The following is a 19,083-nucleotide window of genomic DNA, read 5'->3' as shown; positions in this document are numbered from 1 at the left end:
CCTTATATTACTATACGTCTAAATCAGGGGTGGCCAACCTGAGCCTGAGAAGGAGCCAGAATTTACCAATGTACATTGCCAAAGAGCCACAGTAATAAGTCAGTAGCCCCTCCCCGTGCTCCCAGCGCCTCCCACTCACTGGCAGCCCTGCCAATCAGCACCTCCCCCTCCCTTCCCGCATCTCCTGATCAGCTGTTTAATGGTGTGCAGGAAGCTCTGGGGGACGAAGGGGGAGGAGCGACGGCACGGCAGGCTCGGGGAGTGGGGTGGGAAGGGGTGGAGTGGGGGCTGGGTCTGTGGCAGAGCCAGGGGTTAAGCAGTGAGCTCCCCCTGGCACATTGGACAGTTGGCGCCTGTAGCTCCAGTCCCGGAGTCGGTGCCTGTACAAGGAGCCGCATATTAACTTCTGAAGAGCCGCATGCGGCTCCGGAGCCACAGGTTGGCCACCCCGGTCTACATATTTGACCACCAGCATATATCTGGGATGGTATTTGTTGTGTCTGTTAGACGGTGGATAGATACTAGAGGAGTCTTAACCAGAGACTGGATTTCCCTTTCTGGTGACTGGACTCACTGTTTATGTATCATGCACATTACTGTAGTTGGGAATCAAACATGAATAATAGTTCAAAGCAGCTGCTCTATTATGTGAGTATGGGATCCTCTCTTAGCTGAGCCAGTAGGCATCACAGTAGGCTTGTCTCGGTTCAAAACTATCCTGCAAATCTAACACTATTATTTACAAAAAGTGCTTTCATATTCACCATTCTATGTGGCCAGAAATCACCAATCAATTCAAGTGCCAGTGCTGACATTGTCAGCAATGGAAGGAGATGGAGATATCGCAAAGGCTTGGTAATGAGCCATGAAGCGCCTCACATTTCAAACCCCAGCCCACTTTGCTAAAGCTGCTAATATCTGATGGCTTTTTCAAGAGGTTATGGGAAAAAAGTTGCACTTCCCGATTTTCTGAAAATGGCAATGAACACACAATCAACATTTAAACCTTGTTTAAATGCACTAAACAAACACTTGGGGCATAATCATCAGCTTGATGCAGCTTATGGGGTAAAGCAAAGATGGCTGTCACACACCTTTCTAAGCCAGGACTGCACGGCGGCCCAAACTGGCTCTAGTGCAAGTCAGAACAGCCAGCTAGAATGGTCCCATGATATAGTCCCCTTCCAAAATATCCCCTTCTTCTCCCTGCTGACCCTGACATGTCCCCTGACCCTGGGGAACTGGAAAGGAAAGAAGTGAGGCTAGTTATACTGGCCTTTGCATACTTAGACATGTAGGGCTTGATTAGAGAGAAGAGCCACAGAGAGTTGGCTGTAGCTTCCCGATCTGAAGTTGCCCATCTTCAATGGAAGTTATTTCTGTACAGCGATATTAAATCACTGGAGGATTAAACACAGGGGATCACTGTCCCACATCTGACTACACCCTCCCTCTCCTTAGGCCGGGCACTGTGGGGTGGGGGCAGTTGATGCAGGAGGCAGTTGTGCTACCCCTGCCAGCTTTATGCCAGTGCAAAATTTCCTTGTCGAAAGGGAACTCTAGGCTGCCAACCTCCATAGGCTCGAAGGCCACTTTGTGCTGCTTCCACTTATGGAGGACAAAGCAGACTGGAGAATCTGGTCTTCTAGTCCTTGTTATTCAGGAACTCTACCATTTTGCCCTTCATGTGCCATGCCACGCAGCATGGTAGCATCTTCTTTTTTTCCCAGATTCAAAATGACTTTTTAAAATAAATTCAGTGTTTAGTTTTGATATGCAGTGAGATTTCACAGGTGCTTAAACAATGTTTTAAAGAACGCTGAGCACTGAGCAGGACATCAGATAGAGCTCAGGGGATAGACCTATGGAAGCTGTTTTAGTTTGAGGGTTCCCATGTGAGATTCATCTTCTCTCAGTAGCAAACAGCAGCAAAACAGCAAAGGGAATCAGGGAGAGGATATAGTGGGTGTCTCATTAACAGTCTTTTTGCAGAGTTTTCATGATCTTAAATACCCATAATTAGTGTGACTCTTCTTAAGAGAACTTTTCAGCTAAAGCTGTTTCAGATAGAACTCTTTGTTACATTCTGGCTTCCAAATAATTGGCAGAATGAGTACTTTGTTATTATACAAAGGCCACGAGTCCCAGGAATTGCCTGCAAAAGAAAGAGAATGCTGCATGACCATCTCTCTCCCACATCTTTTGTATTTCCTTTTCTGGTCAGATTTCTGCAGTGTTCGTCTAGCTGGTTGCATCCACAGCTGATGTGGCAGCTAGCAGGCAATGCCAGTGCACTGCCAGCTCCTCCACTCCCTGCTTGGAGATTTTTTTTTAAAAACTGTACTGTTTAAACATACACAACTAAATTATCAGCAGAGGGTGTATTGAAAGTGCAAGAAAAATGCCCATGGATGCTATGTACTCGCAAATCTCTCCCCCCACCACCCATTTGCTCAATTAAGTGGATATTTGCATACATAGGTCAGGTGACGGCATATCCATGGGCATGATATTACAAAAACTGTGTAATGTTCTGTTAGGGATTTTGCAGGTGGGTGCACATTTTTGTGGGTGCAGCAGCTGAGTCACTCTTTGAAAAACTGACACAAAATGGTTCATACCGACTGCACTGCAAATCAGAAGCAGCTGCTCGTTCAATCAAATAAAAGATACATATAAGATATGAGCAGTATTCTGATGGAGATACTTGTACAGGTGGATTGGAATGAATTCCTTGCACACTGAGAAGATAATGGAGATGACCAAAAAAAGGACTAAAATCCAGCAATGAAAATCCTGAAATTATGGGAAACTGATTACATGGGATATGCCCACTTCATCCTAATAGATAATCCCTACTCAGTGTTGCAGAGGATGATGGAAAAACTCCTAGATAGGCCACAGGTGGTTATTAGCCCTCGTCTGCCCTACACAGTTTTGTTGACAAAAGTCAGGTGTCATTGACAAAACAGTGGAGATGGACATACTACAGTGCTCCTTCTGCCGACAAAACTCTCCGGCTTTGCCAACAAAATAAAATCACCTCAACGAGTGGTGTAGAGCTTTTTGTGTCAAAGTTATATCGACAAAGTGCCAGTGTAGACACCGCACTTAGTTATGTTGCTGTAAATGGCCTCCAGGAGGTGTTCCACAAAGACCATCCTGACAGGGGCATACACAAGGTTGGGGCAACCCTCCCCTCTCCCCCCGTAATTGTTGGGCTCACAAAACTTCTCCGGCCCCAGGAGAAGAGCGAGCACCTGTCAGGTTGGAGTGAAGGGTGAGCTCCTCCTGAGGCCAGAGTGGGGTTGGGAGGGAAGTTAGAGCAAGTTGTCTGAGTAAGCTGGTGAATTCCTGGATGGCTGATACCATGGACTCTGTCTACCTCCTTATTCCTAAACCCTGCCTTCCTGCCTGTTCCTGGCTCCTGTCCTCCTTATCCCACTCTCCCACCTGTTGCTGGTTCTGACTTTCCTGCCTTGCTCCACATCCCTGTTTCTACATCCTACCCCTGACACTGACTCCAGCTTCGACTCCTGGCTTGATTCTTGACTCCGACTCCATTTTTTCCACAGTGATTTTTTTATACAGAACAGAAAATTTCATAATGTTGCAAAAACATAACCTGAAAACTTCAAATACCATTGGAAAAATTGTCCAAGACCTTGGCCTTAAAGTCTTTATGAAGACAGTTTTTTGGAAGTTTTTTTCCCCTTAGGGTAGATGACCTAGAATACTTTTTGGCTTCTGCATTGGAATGGGTGTATCAGTTTAGACACAATTGGCTCCAACTTTAGTGTAATCCCCTTTCAAAGATCCACAACAAAGATCTGCCTCCCACCTTTGCCATGGCAGTCTCACAGAATCATAGACTTTAAGGTCAGAAGGGACCATTATGATCGTCTAGTCTGACCTCCTGCACAACGCAGGCCACAGAATCTCACCCACCAACTCCTGTAACAAACCCCTAACTTATGTCCAAGCTACTGAAGTCTTCAAATCATGGTTTAAAGACTTCAAGGTGCAGAGAATCCTCCAGCAAGTAATCCATGCCCCACGCTGCAGAGGAAGGAGAAAAACCCCCATGGACTCTGCCAATCTGCCCTGGGGGAAAATTCCTTCCCGACCCCAAATATGGCGATCAGCTAAACACTGAGCATGTGGGCAAGACTCACTAGCCAGACACCAAGGAAAGAATTCTCTGTTGCAACTCAGATCCCACCCCATCTAACATCCCATCACAGGCCATTGGGCATATCTGCCGCTAATAGTCGAAGATAAATTAATTGCCAAATTTAGGCTATCCCATCATATCATCTCCTCCATAAACTTATCAAGCTTAGTCTTGAAGCCAGATATGTCTTTTGCCCCCACTGCTTCCCTTGGAAGGCTGTTCCAGAACTTCACTCCTCTGATGGTTAGAAACCTTTGTCTAATTTCAAGTCTAAACTTCCTGATGGCCAGTTTATATCCATTTGTTCTTGTGTCCACATTGGTACTGAGCTTAAATAATTCTTCTCCCTCCGTGGTATTTATCCCTCTGATCTATTTATAGAGAGCAATCATATCTCCTCTCAGCCTTCTTTTGGTTAGGCTAAACAAGCCAAGCTCCTTTCATAAGGCAGGTCTTCCATTCCTCGGATCATCCTTGTAACCCTTCTCTGTACCTGTTCCAGTTTGAATTCATCCTTCTTAAACATGGGAGATCAGAACTGCACACAATATTCCAGATGAGGTCTCACCAGTGCCTTGTATAACAGTACTAACACCTCCTTATCTCTACTGGAAATACCTCGCTTGATGCATCCCAAGACCGCATTAGCTTTTTTCACAGTCATATCACATTGGCGGCTCATAGTCATCCTGTGATCAACCAATACTCCGAGGTCCTTCTCCTCTGTTACTTCCAAGTGATGCGTCCCCAATTTATAACAGAAATTCTTGTTATTAATCCCTAAATGCATGACCTTGCACTTTTCACTATTAAATTTCATCCTATTACTATTTACTCCAGTTTACAAAGTCATCAAGATCTTCCTGTATGATATCCCGGTCCTTCTCTGTATTGGCAATGTCTCCCAACGTTGTGTCATCCATGAACTTTACTAGCACATTCCCACTTTTTGTGCCAATGTCAGTAATAAAAAGATTAAATAAGATTGGTCCCAAAACCGATCCGAGTAACCTCCTTTCAGCCTGACACTTCACCTTTCAGTGTGACCCGCTGTAGTCTCCCTTTTAACCAGTTCCTTAACCACCTTTCAATTTTCATATTGATCCCCATCTTTTCCAATTTAGCTAATAATTCTCCATGTGGAACCGTATCAAATGCCTTACAGAAATTGAGGTAAATTAGATCCACTGTGTTCCCTTTGTCTAAAAAAATCTGTTACCTTCTTAAAGAAGGAGATCAGGTTGGTTTGGCATGATCTACCTTTTGTAAAGCCATGTTGTATTTTGTCCCAATTACCATCGACCTCAATGTCCTTAACTATTTTCTCCTTCAAAATTTTTTCCAAGACCTTGCATACTACAGATGTCAGACTAACAGGCCTGTAGTTACCCAGATCACTTTTTTTTTAACCTTTCTTAAAAATAGGAACTATGTTAGCAATTCTCCAGTCATACAGTACAACCCCTGAGTTTACAGATTGATTAAAAATTCTTGCTAATGGGCTTGCAATTTCATGTGCCAGTTTCTTTAATATTCTTGGATGAAGATTATCCGGGCCCCCCAGTTTAGTCCCATTAAGCTGTTCGAGTCTGGCTTCTTCCTCGGATGTGGTAATATCTACCTCCATATCCTCATTCCCATTTGTCTTCCTACCATTATCCCTAAGATCCTCATTAAAGACTGAGGCAAAGTATTTGTTTAGATATTGGGCCATGCCTAGATTATCCTTAACCTCCACTCCATCCTCAGTGTTAAGAGGTCCCACTTCTTCTCTCTTTGTTTTCTTCTTATTTATATGACTATAGAACCTTTTACTATTGCTTTTAATTCCCTTTGCAAGGTCCAACTCTACATGGCTTTTGGCCTTTCTCACTTTATCCCTACATGTATCCCTCAGTAAGGTAGCTTTCCTTGCTAATCCCTCCCATCTTCCACTCCTTATAGGCTTTCTGCTTTTTCTTAATCACCTCTCTGAGATGCTTGCTCATCCAGCTTGGTCTACAACTCCTTCCTATGAATTTTTTCCCCTTTCTTGGGATGCAGGCTTCTGATAGTTTCTGCAACTTTGACTTGAAGTAGTTCCAGGCCTCCTCCACATTTAGATCCACAAGTTTTTCAGTCCAATCCACTTCCCTAACTCATTTCCTTAATTTTTTAAAGTTAACCTTTTTGAAATAAAAAGCCCTAGTCACAGATCTATTTTTGTTTATCCTTCCATTTAGTTTGAACTCAATTAGGTTCATGATCGCTCGAACCAAGGTTGTCCCCTACAACCTTTTCTTCTATGAGGTCCTCACTGCTCACCAAAACCAAATCTAAAATAGCATCCCCTCTAGTCGGTTCAGCAACTACTTAATGAAGGAATCCATCAGCTATCGCATCTAGGAAAATCTGAGCCCTATTATTATTACTAGCACTTGTCCTCCAGTCTATATCTGGGAAGTTAAAGTCTCCCATGATCACGCAATTTCCATTAGTATTTACTTCATTAAAAACATGAAAGAGGTCTCTATCCATATCCAAATCGGATTTTGGCAGTCTATAGCACACCCCAAGCACTGTCCCAGGGGAGGCTCTAGTAGCTTTCTTCCCCAATGTGACTTTTGCCCAGACAGACTCTGTCTTATCCATTCCATCGCTTCTTATTTCTTTACAGCAGTGTTTCCCAAACTGTGTTCCGCAGAACACTGGTGTTCCGCACTATGTGAATAGGTGTTCCGTGAAAGAATCTAGAATTTAATTTTGACTCTTGCACTTGATTTTTGTACTACTTTATACACGCTTTCCAGTTAAAAATTGTTAGTTCAAGTTATTTTAAATTTGTATTTTTGCTTTGTTTTATAAAATAAATTTGAGCATAAATAACGCAATTTTTTATTTGAAAACCAAACGACTACAAAATATAATAAGTGTTCCGTAATAGGCTAAAAAGCGTTCCGTGGCCAAAAAAGTTTGGGAAACGCTGCTTTACAGTCTATCTCATCACTGATATACAGTGCTACTCTACCACCTTTGCCTTTATTTTGGTCTTTCCTAAACAGCACATACCCTTCAATACCCATACTCCAGTCATGACTACTATTCCACCATGTTTCTGTTATCCCTACAATATCTGGTTTCACTTCCTGCACCAGTAGCTCTAGTTCCTTCATTTTGTTACCTAGGCTCCCCGCATTAGTTTACGAACATCTTAATTTTTTCTGTTTGGCTTCGTTCACATTCTTCACCCAATTGGGCACAGACATTCTACCGCCAATATTACCTATTAGCTTGGTATGTACACTGCCCTTCTGCCTTATGTCCATTCTCCTACCCACGGCTGTATCCTTTCTTACTTCATTTTCTTCCCTCTCAAAGAGAAAATCTGGCATGGAGATTACCTGGACATCTCCCAACCATCTCCCCCAAATTCCTAGTTTAAAGCTCTCTTGATCAGTTGTGCCATCCTCCATCCTAGAAATCTATTTCCCCCCTTACTCAGGTGAAGTCCCTCCCGAGAGAACAGTCCTCTGTCCATGAATGCTTCCCAGTGGCCATACATCCCAAAGCCCTCCTTATAGCACCACTGCCTGAGCCATCTGTTGAGCATTATAATCTTGTCCCACCTTTGTTGCCCTTCTCTAGGAACAGGCAGAATCCCACTGAAGATCACCTGAGCCTCGATTTCCTTAAGTGTCTTCCCCATCCTGGCATAGTCTCCCTTGATATGTTCCAGTGAGAATCTAGCCATATCATTTGTTCCCACATGAAGGATAATCAATGGATTCTTTCCTGCTCCCGTTAGGATCCTCCTCAGCCTCAGGTCCACATTCCATATCTTAGCACCCGGCAGACAGCACACCCTTCTGTTCTCTGGATCAGCTCTTGTTACAGGCCTGTCTATTCTTCTCAGTAATGAATCCCCAATCTCGTAGACCTGCCTTTCCCTGGCGATGGTGTGATTCTCTAGTCTATCCCCTGTTCCCTCTGGCCGCAAGTCCTCTAGATTCCTATTGTCCCTTGCAATCCTCTGCAACCCGTCCTGTATCCTCCTGGGGCTCATATTTGGTCCTGTTATCTCCATTGATTCTTGCCCTCTTCCTGTAGGACTATCTGCTCTTCTATTCTTCCTTGCCCTCTCACCTTCAGTGACCACCTGCTTGCCCCTTATTTTCCAACTCTGCAAACCTGTTCCTGAGCTCTATTTCTCCTTCACTGCCACATCTTTTCCTCTGCCTGGTTCTCTTAGTCACATGCATCCACTGTCCACTTTCCTCACCCAGCAGTATCCCCTCAGAGTTCTTCAGTCCTGCTTCTATCTGCAAGGCTGAGCTTTTCCCTTCAGCCTCCTCATGTCTTTGCTCCATCATCTGCTCGAACCCCTTTCTAAACTCAACCAGAGTCTCCACCTGCATCTCTAATCCTCGGATCTTCTCTTCCATCAGCTCTATCAGGTGGCACTTCATGCAGACGAAATTCTTTTCAGGTACCCCCTCCAGGATCATGTACATGCCACAGCTTCTACATCCAGTCATCTTCATAGTGTCTTCCACTACTTGGATCACTACCACTGCTGCCTCTGTATCTGTCATAGCCTTCCCACCTAAATCCTGTTAGTCTGGGAAACACAAACCAAACCAAAACACCAGCACCCACAGCAAAAACAAACTCCTAACGAGCACCAAAACACTGCCAGACCACCACACACTCCCTTCACTAGCCTGTCTGCTCCTTTGCCTGGCTCTTATTCTTCCCCACAAACAACTCCCACTCAAACACCCCTGTTTACAGCTCTGTTTGCCAGTTCCTCTACCGCTGCAACTGTCTGTACTGCTGCCTGACTGGCTGGCTGGCTACCTTTATAGGACCCCTAGTCAGAGAAGCCCCGCCCCCTAATCAGGGCTCAGCTTCTCTCCCAGCAAAACTGCCCCTACAAGCCTCTATAAATACCAATACAAATATCTACAAACTCCCACTCTCTCTGCAGCACCTCTGCAGTTCCTTTCCCACCTTTTTTTTTTTGGCAGTTTTGGCACACAGTGCACTTGGAAAACACTTGGCAGGAGCAGAGGGAATGAGAGGCAACAGAACATCAAGGGAGTGGGAGGTGGGTTCTGGTGAAGAAAGGCATTGTGCAACTGAAGGAGCGTTAGTGAGGGAACCAGAAGTAGGGAGGAAGGTCTTGTTTAGGGAGCTCATAAAGGACCTAGAGCTGCAGGTCAAGGAAGCAGATATTGTGAGGAATGTCCAGGTGAGAAAGGGTATTTTCGGGAGTCTATGACAGATTTGTGGGTAGTCATGGAGCCATGAATTTGTCCTCAAGAGCAGGAGGGAGAGATTTGTGGATATGAAGGGTTTAGTCTGGGAGCCAGGAGCCTGTTTTAAAATTCACAGCTATGATGTGGGGAGCCTGGAGCACATTTCTGGATAGTCTTGGAGAGATTGTCCAGGGTCCCATTAAACCAGGCTATTTTGTGGTACTGGGAACTTACTCTGAGTCAGAGAAAACCAAGAGACTGTCAGAACGTCTATGGGGAGGGAAGCTTGTAATAATCACCTTTTCTGGGTGATGATAAAATTTCAGTTTGTCAGGAACTTGTTGTGGGATTGAGGCCAGGACAGGCTCTCACTGGGAAATATGGAAGATCCTGGGGCGTAATCCTTGGTTTTTGGGAGCCTATTAGCACATGGTAGGAGGAAAAGTCAAAGGAGGGCTCGCATCTGCAGGAATGAGTGGGGATGGAGGGATGTTACAAGAAGACATGATTGTGAGCTATTACTACACTTCCAAGTGAAAGCCACAGGCAAAGGGGTTCATTGGCATCCTCTGAAAGAGATCTATAGATTTTTATGGGCAAGTGAGCATGTGTGTGTTTAAGACTCATTGTTCTTTAAAACAAGTGACGTACTGTTGTACGAATAATGCTTTGTGCATTCTCCCAGGCGTGCTATTCATCTGAGGGACCCATCTCTCCATCTGGATTAAATAAGGCATTGATTACAATAACAACAAAGGAACCAGCTGCAGGAGTAAAAAGAGAATGCAGGCAGAAGTCCAGCAACAGAGTGGGGGCTACCCAGTTTATTGCACCCAATGCAGCATGTATGATTACCTGCCCTATGGGCAGGTGGCACGTGTGCATTCGGTGAAAGGAGCTCCTGGCCCTCAGAGACTGTGTATGGGCTTTGGACACCAGGGTGGCTGAGCTGGAGGAGCTAAGGGAGACAAAGAGATACACAGATGAGACTTTCTGGGACACAGTAGATCGATCCCACCCCGGGTCTGACAGCCTCTGTGCTGTTGAGGAGGATGAAAGCCTCAGGGAAGGAGAACATCCAACTGGAGCAGAAGGAAATGATCCCATAGTTGGAACCCTCCTACCAGATGATGTTGTGGTATCCTCTCGCACTGAGGATACCTCTCTGGGGGAGGGAACTCCAGTTATTCGGAACAGACAGGTATTAGTAATGGGCAATTCAATCATTAGAAACATAGATAGCTGGGTTTGAGATGACTGGGAGAACCGCATGGTGACTTGCCTGCCTGGTGTGAAGGTTGCGGCTCTCTCGAGACATCTAGATAGACTTATGCATAGTGCTGGGGAGGAGCCAGTGGTCATGGTACATATAGGTAAGACATAGGGAAGGATAGGAGAAAGGTCCTGGAGGCGAGATTTAGGCTGCTAGGTAAGAGATTGAAGTCCAGGACCTCCATGGTAGCAGTCTCTGAAATGTTTCCAGTTCCATGCACAGGGCCAGTTAGACAGGCAGAGCTGTAGGCTCTCAATGTGTGAATAAGAAGCACTGAGGTGTAGGGAGGTGGGGTTTAGAATTAGGAACTGGGGAAACTTTTGGAAAAGGGGGCACCTATAGAGGAAGGAGGTTTTGGAACAAATTGATAAACTAACAGAAATAAGTCACCAGGACCAGATGTTATTCACCCAAGAGTTCTGAAGGAACTCAAATGTGAAAATTGCAGGACTATTAACTGTAGTCTGTAACCTATCATTTAAATCAGCTTCTGTACCAAATGACTGGAGGATAGCTAATGTGATGCCAATTTTTAAAAAGGGCTCCAGAGGTGACCCTGGCAATTACAGGCCAGTAAGCCTGACTTCAGTACCGGGAAAACTGATTGAAACTATAGTAAAGAATAAAATTGTCGGACACATAGATGAACGTAATTTGTTGGGGAATAGTCAACATGTTTTTTGTAAAAGGAAATCATGCCTCACTAGAATTCTTTGAGGGGGTCAACAAGCATGTGGATAAGGGGATCCAGTGGATATAGTGTATTTAGATTTTCAGAAAGCGTTTGACAAGGTCCCTCACTAAAGGCTCTTAAGCAAAGTAAGCAGTTGTGGGATAAGAGGGAAGGTTCTCTCATGGATTGGTAAATGGTTAAAAGATAGGAAAAAAGGGATAGGAATAAATGGTCAATTTTCAGAATGTAGAGCGGTAAATAGTGGTGTCCCCCTGGGGTCTGTATTGGGACTAGTCCTATGCAGCATATTCATAAATGATCTGAGAAAAGGGGTAAACAGTGTGGTGGCAAAATTTGCAGATGATACAAAACTACTCAAGATAGTTAAGTCCCAGGAAGAGCTACAAAAGGATCTCTCAAAACTGGGTGACTGACGGTTTAGGAAGTTTTAATTCGCAATATCTTTGGTTCTAAGACATCTACCACAGACTTATACCGGGAATGACCAGAGCTTTTAGATAACACTATATGTGAATATAGCTCACAACCATAAACATGGCCCCCAGGAGGAGACCCTTTCCTTTTAGTTATGTATTAAAGTGGTAAGAAATGAGAAGAGATTCTGAGAACATGATAAGAAATAAAAACTCTGAGAAATATTACTGACCCAGATTATTTCTGCCCAATGGAAGGGTGAGGTTTTTAAAGCAACCTACAGTGTTGGGAGGCCCAATTCCTCTAATTTTATTTAGGCATCTTTGAGCCAAAATCCTGAAAGACAACAACAGAAAAAGTCCAGGAAATACTGAACTACAAATCACCAAAGCAGTTCTCATAATGGTTACTGGAACATTCAGCGAGTTGCCATTATTCAACTCAATCTCCATCTTTCTCAAAACAGTTAGATCAGACAGACCCCTAACTTGACAATACATCCTTGTCATTTACCTTCCAGAACAATCATATCTGCATCTAAATTGTCAAAGCCTTTTGTTTGTTTTATAGAGTTGGTAAGCTTTTAAAGCTCTAATATTAATCACTAGACTGCTCTGAATGTATTTGTCAGGGTTCCCTCCCCACTCTGAACTCTGGGGTACAGATATGAGGACCCGCATGAATGACCCCCTAAGCTTATTTTCTACCAGCTTAGGTTAAAACTTCCCCAAGGTACAATTCCTTTCCTTGTCCTTCGATGTTATATTGCTACCACCACCAAGTAAAAGAATCACACCTGCAAAATCAGGATGGAAGGTAACTTTGCAGGGTAATAAAGAAAAAGATTTAAAACACAGAGGATTCCCCTCTAGGCTAGCTTCAAAGTTACAAAAAACAGGAATAAAACTACCTTTTAGCATAGGAAAAATTCACAAGCTAAAACAAAAGATAATCTAATGCATTTCCTTGCCCTTACTTACACTTTTTTAAATCTTATATGAATCATTCAGGTATGTTTTCAGGAGATGTTTTACCTGCCTGGTCTTTCTCTCCATCCAGAGAGGGAATCAACAAAGAGAGCCACAAACAAACCTCCCTGCCCCCCAGATTTGAAAGTATTTTCTTTCCTCATTGGTCCTTCTGGTCAGGTGCCAACTAGGTTATTAGATCTTCTTAACCCCTTGCAGGTAAAGTGATTCAGTACATCTGGCCAGGAGGGATTTTATGCTACTGCATACATAAAGGTTGTTACTCTTCCCACTATATTTATGACTGTACTTCCCAGAAATTTTTCTAAAAATCTGTTAAATATAGTAAAATCTCTTTTACAAAAATAAATGAGCAACTAAGTAATGACAAGTATTTTTTCTACTTGTTTTCTATTGTTTATTTAGTTGTATATAAACACATTGTTGACATGAAAACTTATAAAATTTTTAAGCCTGCAGATTTTTTTTAATCACTGCACGTCATAGTCAGATTGTACATATGTTTTTCCGTCACAAACAAGGTAAGGAACAAACTGTGGTGTATGCTAGTACAGTTACAGTTAAAGAACAGGTTGCATATAGCTAACAGTAAGATTATCAGTGTGAACCGGAGGAAAACACACTAAAATCAATAGGGGCCTTACATTGACTTCCCTAGGTTTTGAATGAGGGCTTATAAGTAAAAATACAACAAAAAGGGTTCACACTAGCAAGTGTTACAAATGAAAACAGTATGGTACAAAGCATGAACTCAATGAATTAGTTCCTTGCATACTGTAATCAGCATATTTAACAAAACAAAGCCAAATAACATAATGTTTTGCCACCAACAGAGTTTCCTATTAGTAAACTTTTTCCATAACAAGAATACACTCTGTCTAATGAACTTGCCAATCAAGGTACAAATGGGGTATGTCATTGGGCTATAGCAGTAAATATGTTCCCAGCATCTGAATATTTCATTATGCGTGCCTTTTTTATTAATCTAAGAAGTCCTTAATCTCTATCCCCAATTCAGAAAAAACAGCCATATTCAAGGCAGCCCTAAAGCACATGCTTAAGGGCTATCCTGAACAGAGATGTACTTAAGAATGCGTGTACGTGTTTTCCTCATTCAGTGCATCTATGATACTCACTACCTTTATCGAGAGTGACACTCAACCTCATTTCATTCATTCACCATCTGTTGTTCCCTCAGTTTTATTTTGGAAACTGCTGTAGTATTAGAACAAGCCATGCTAATTCCAGGAAAAATAGAAAAACTGAAAGTGCAGGAATTATTTCCTCCAACCATCAAAATCACAGTTAACTGGTTTGAGAGGGGATTGAATAAACCTTACACTTTTACGCCAGCAACAGGGGAGAGAAAAAGTCACATGATGGAGTCATCTGGAGGTGACATCAACTTCTCTGGATTCCCCACTGGAAGAAGTACTGATAGTATATCAAACCCGAGTGCATTAGGCAAGCTGTTGTGCTAGATAGAGTCTTTTTGTTGCCTTTGGGCAGAAACCAAAAATTCTATCCTCATCCTCCTGTCCACTCCATCCATCAGTAGAAAGTAAAAATATTACCCCCATCACATACCTGGAGGTTGCTTATAGTGTGAGCAAGCAGACAAAACTTCAAATAAGCAAAAGAATGCATTGGACACAGTGTCCGAGTGATCAGGCGCGGTATACAGTGGGCCACAATGAAGCATAGAACTGAACCAAATCGAAAGACATCTGTGAAAAATTATGAAAAAAAATCTGTTGATATATGTTGTCACTGTTTGGATGCTGGAGGTTACCCTGGGAATTTGTTCATAGATGATTTTATCTCACTCAAAGTGAGAATAGGACTCTATATATAATTTAAAATATATTCTTCAGATCCTTTGGGTTATTTCATCCTTCCCCACTGAGAAGAAACAGGAATCACAGTTACCTACTCATTGCCTCCAGCCTTGAACTCTGAACTACCAGCACTGCCTTCTTAATAACCTTGAGCTTTCTTCTCTGGGACCATTTCCTCGCCTTCATAGACGCTATTTGTGGGCATTTGAGAAGTAGCCCAAGAATGGTGTAGTGGTAGAGCAGGAAGCTTCCCCCACAAGCTGGTAAAGTTCTGCAGACTCTATTGCACACTCTATCTTTGCAGCAGCCCTGAAAGGACATGGATATAGCATCACAACACTTTAAATACTGGCGTCACTGTGCTGAGGGAGGAAATGGGCCAGTTGTCATTAAAACCCATGGGCTAGATCCTCAATTTTTTTTATGTAATGGATGAGCCTAGCTACATTATTTCTTTATTTCAGGAGCTCTGTGAACAGTGCTTTGGGCTGGAATTTTTGACATAATGGCAGTGGCAGATTTAGAATTAGTGGGTCCCTGTGCGCAGCTTCATTTTTGCCCCCCCTCACCCCCTTTTCAGGACCCAGCCAAGAAAAAGAACATTCTCTTATAGCTCTCCCCCGTTTGTCATTTTTACTTCATCCTCCTCCTATATATAAGTAATGGGAGGACTGTGGGGGGCAGGCTCTGGGCTGGGTCAGGGGGTCACACACCCTTCTTTCAGCGACTCCTAGGTGGAGGAGGCAGGGGGCTCTGTGCGCCGCTTCCTGCAGGCGCTGCCCCTGCAGCTCCCATTGGCCTTTGTTCCCAGCCAATGAGAGCTGCAGAGTCGGCACTTGGGGCGGGGCAGCATGCAGAGACACCCCCCTCCCAGGGGCCACAGGGATATGTTGGCCGCTTCCGGGAGTGAAGCGGCGTGGAGGGAGGGAGGCAGAGCAGGCAGGGAGCCACCTTAGCTCTGCTAGTGGCACGTCTCTGCACACCTCTTGGAGGGAGGGGGGCAGCGGGTCTCCGTACGCTGCTCGGGGTGGGGGCAGCATGCAGAGCCACCTCCACCCCGCCACCAGAGGTGCACAGAGATTTGCCAGCAGCCAGCCACTTCCAGGAGCAGCGTGGGGCCACCAGCCACGGCTTTCAGGCAGCCTGCCTGAGCCCTGCTGCGCCGCCAACTGGGACTTGGGGGCAGGTTGTCAGATACTTGTCCTGCATTTTGGGAGCCCCTCTGTTGTTAGGGGCCCCATGCCACTGCACAGTTTGTTTCATGGTAAATCTGGTCCTGCATATTGGCACTGACATTACTAAGCAAAGTTGGCCTGCAATTGCTGTTATCTCCTGATATCATCTGAATTGTTAATTACACAAGTTGCAGTTTTTTTCCTAGGCTAATCAGGTTTTCATGTGTTCCAGTTGTGTTTTTTATTATGCACAGTAGCCTTAATTTGGCAGCTGTAGAGTTGTTAGGTCAATATGTGATTTTAAAAAATGAAAATACACTTATCCAATCAATGCTGGGTATGTAGGTAGGTGTTTACAGTCAAATGTTTTCCCCATTTGTCTAGGTGGCACAGGCAGATCAACAGCGCATGACTGCATTGTGTAGGAGTGTCCACCATTCATGTAGAGGGTGGCATTTCCTGCCAAATCATTCATTTCCCTCCTTTCCATCATTGTCTGGTATCAGGTTGATAGTGTCAGGAACTCAGCTGCCTCCGGGCTTGCTCGCCTAGCAACCCAATAAACTCTCACTAAGTGACTGTGCTCCCCAGCTGGTCAGCAGGAACAACAGATCACCATTTTAACCCTGGAGTAACAGCAGCACAGTGATGGCTGAGTGTGTTCCATGCCTGTAGCTGTGTCAGACTTGCTTCTTGTCCAGCCCTTGCACCAACCTCTGCCGGCTTCTGCGTCAGTTCTCGTCCCTATCTACCTATGAACTTCTGATCCCTGGCTTGTCTCCTGACCAGGCCTCCAGTTCCGTCCTCTAATTCTGTTCCAAACACTAGGCCGGACCCCTGCTCTGACCACTAGGTCGCACCACCTGCACTTCAGTGTATGCCAGATATTCTTTTGAATTACTACTTTGGATCACAAGCATTTCCCACCCCCACCCCCCAACTCCCCGTTGGTGTAAATAAATCCACCACAGAAATAGTCTTAGTCATACACAATCCTGACACACAAAAATAATTGTTCATAACCTTCTATGTGTGCCCAACGCATCAGCATATTTCTTCTATGAGCCATGTTGTGCCTGATAGTCTGATGACCTCTATGTGTCGTGTCCTGAAATCATGTTTAGCAATGAGGTATTATGATTTAACTCTGGCTCTGAAATGGACATTTCCTCTAAAGAGGATCATTCAGGTTTCCTCTTATTTATGGCTGGCACATGTTATTGCATAGTTTTTATTTGGTGATCCATATATCTGCTGTACATGTTCTGGGCTGCTTGACCACATTGTGAAGAGCAGCCATTTTCACCCTCCAAGAATTGCCATCTCTGCCCTGGTTACTCCCTTTGTCATTTAGCCAGAAGCTATATGCTCAGAAGCTCACACTTCTGCTTAATACAACATTTCTCCCACCCTACTGCTCCCCCATTAATAATAATATTAGTATTAATAACTTTGGTTTAAAAATTTGGAATCACCCTAAAACCTAATGTGACCCAAAATCTTGAGTTATTTTGGGCCAGTTCTCAAAGCCCTTCGGAGCCTTTTGTCACTGTTGGCCTGCTGACACCTCTCCTCTGTATTGCTCCTACTTCCAGTCTTCGATAACAGCAGATTTGGAGATTTCTCCCTTACTTTCCTCCCTTGGTTATGTAATGTAAAGGCTAAGATATGTTCTGCCCATTTTTACTTGCGTTTATCTGTGGAACCTAGAGATCTCTCAGACAGGTTAGGGTCCCATCAACACTAGAAAATAAGGGGTTCCCCCATGGAAAATATCAGTGAAAGTGAAAAATCATTCATTTTGGTTGGAAAATGCTTGTGGTTTTTTGCCACTCTAACGCCTCCTGGGAGTGCTAGTTCAAGTGCCTCAGGCCCCATTCTCCTCTATAGGCTGCGCTCCCTGGTTGGACTGTATCTTCTGTGATGTGCCACAGTCTCCCCTCTGGCTGCGTGGCGGTTAAATAGCATGAGAGTTCCATCGCCATGGTCCATTATGGGAGATGAAGTCTGGCTGTGGAGAATTGGAGTGGCGTGTGGAGAGAGGAGAACCGGAGTGTCAGGCACTGGAATTACAATTCCCATGAGGCACTGTGGCAGCATTTCAGAACTGAAATATTTTGGCTTGTGGCCATTCAGTTTTTAGATGAGAAATTGAAAATTTCCACTGAAAACAGACACTTATTGCACACCCAAACACACACACACACACATACACAAAAGTGTTTAGCCAAAACCCCAGTTTTCTAATAAAAAACAGTTTTGACAGAACATTTTCAACCAGCCCTACTGAGCAGAGTAAATGACAGTCTGTGTCCCATAAACTTTCTAAGGTAAAAGACCTTCTATGGCTTTATATTTAACATATTAAAGCAGAGGCAAAGTTCATCCTCCCATTTCCAATAGGGCTGTGAACCAAATCAAATAATTTCCTCACTGGGTTGTTTGAGCATAATTTTTTTCAGTTGCAGCAGCAGAATGAAGAGTCACAGAATAAATCTGCCAAGGGAAAGACACGATAGGAGACTTGTGAACTCCTCAGAGACAGCTACAGGGTCTTCTCTGCTGTATATATACTAGCAGCGACCCAGTTAATCTAATAAAAAAAGAGGAAAAAATTCAAATGCATTTTTATTGAGTTTTGTCACAAAAGAGTCATATGGAGAAAAAATAATCAAATGAGCTTTGCAATTTAATAAGAAAAAGAAGATTTATACACACTTTAAGGTAAGCTGTAAAATTATTCATTGTTTGAATCAGAAGATTTTTCTAACTGAAATAATACACTAGAAACAAAAGCAAAAATCACAGCCAAAAATGTTTTCAGTGAAGAGATGAACTATGGTGAGAGGTCAGGTAAAACATCTTCTACTCCAATGTAATGATGTAACCAACTGCATTTTGTAAAATACTAGAGGAACTGCAATTTATTTGATTTTCCAGTCTTAATAGTGGAATTACTGTATGACAAAGAGTTTCCTAATTATTCTTTCAGAGGAAATGTTTGTCTCTGTATCATAAAAATAATTTGAACCACTATGTAAAATAAAGAAGTCAACTGAATCTGAAAAGGTCTGGCAAGATCATTCAGAAAATGACTAGAGAAGGACAGCTGGATCATCTTCAAGAACTTATGCTACGCCAGTGACAGATAGATCATCAGTAAATGGTGTTAATGAGCTGATAATTACCAATGTGAGGACTGCAGGGCTGGGCTAGAAATGCTGTTTTTCATGAGTCTCTTATTGAGGACACACACTGTGCTATTTCTTATGCATGTTAATGTCATATA

The sequence above is a fragment of the Chelonia mydas genome, chromosome 3, assembly GCF_015237465.2.
Source record: "Chelonia mydas isolate rCheMyd1 chromosome 3, rCheMyd1.pri.v2, whole genome shotgun sequence".
In the NCBI taxonomy this organism is placed as follows: Eukaryota; Metazoa; Chordata; order Testudines; family Cheloniidae; genus Chelonia; species Chelonia mydas.
Note: the sequence above shows the minus strand (reverse complement) of the source record.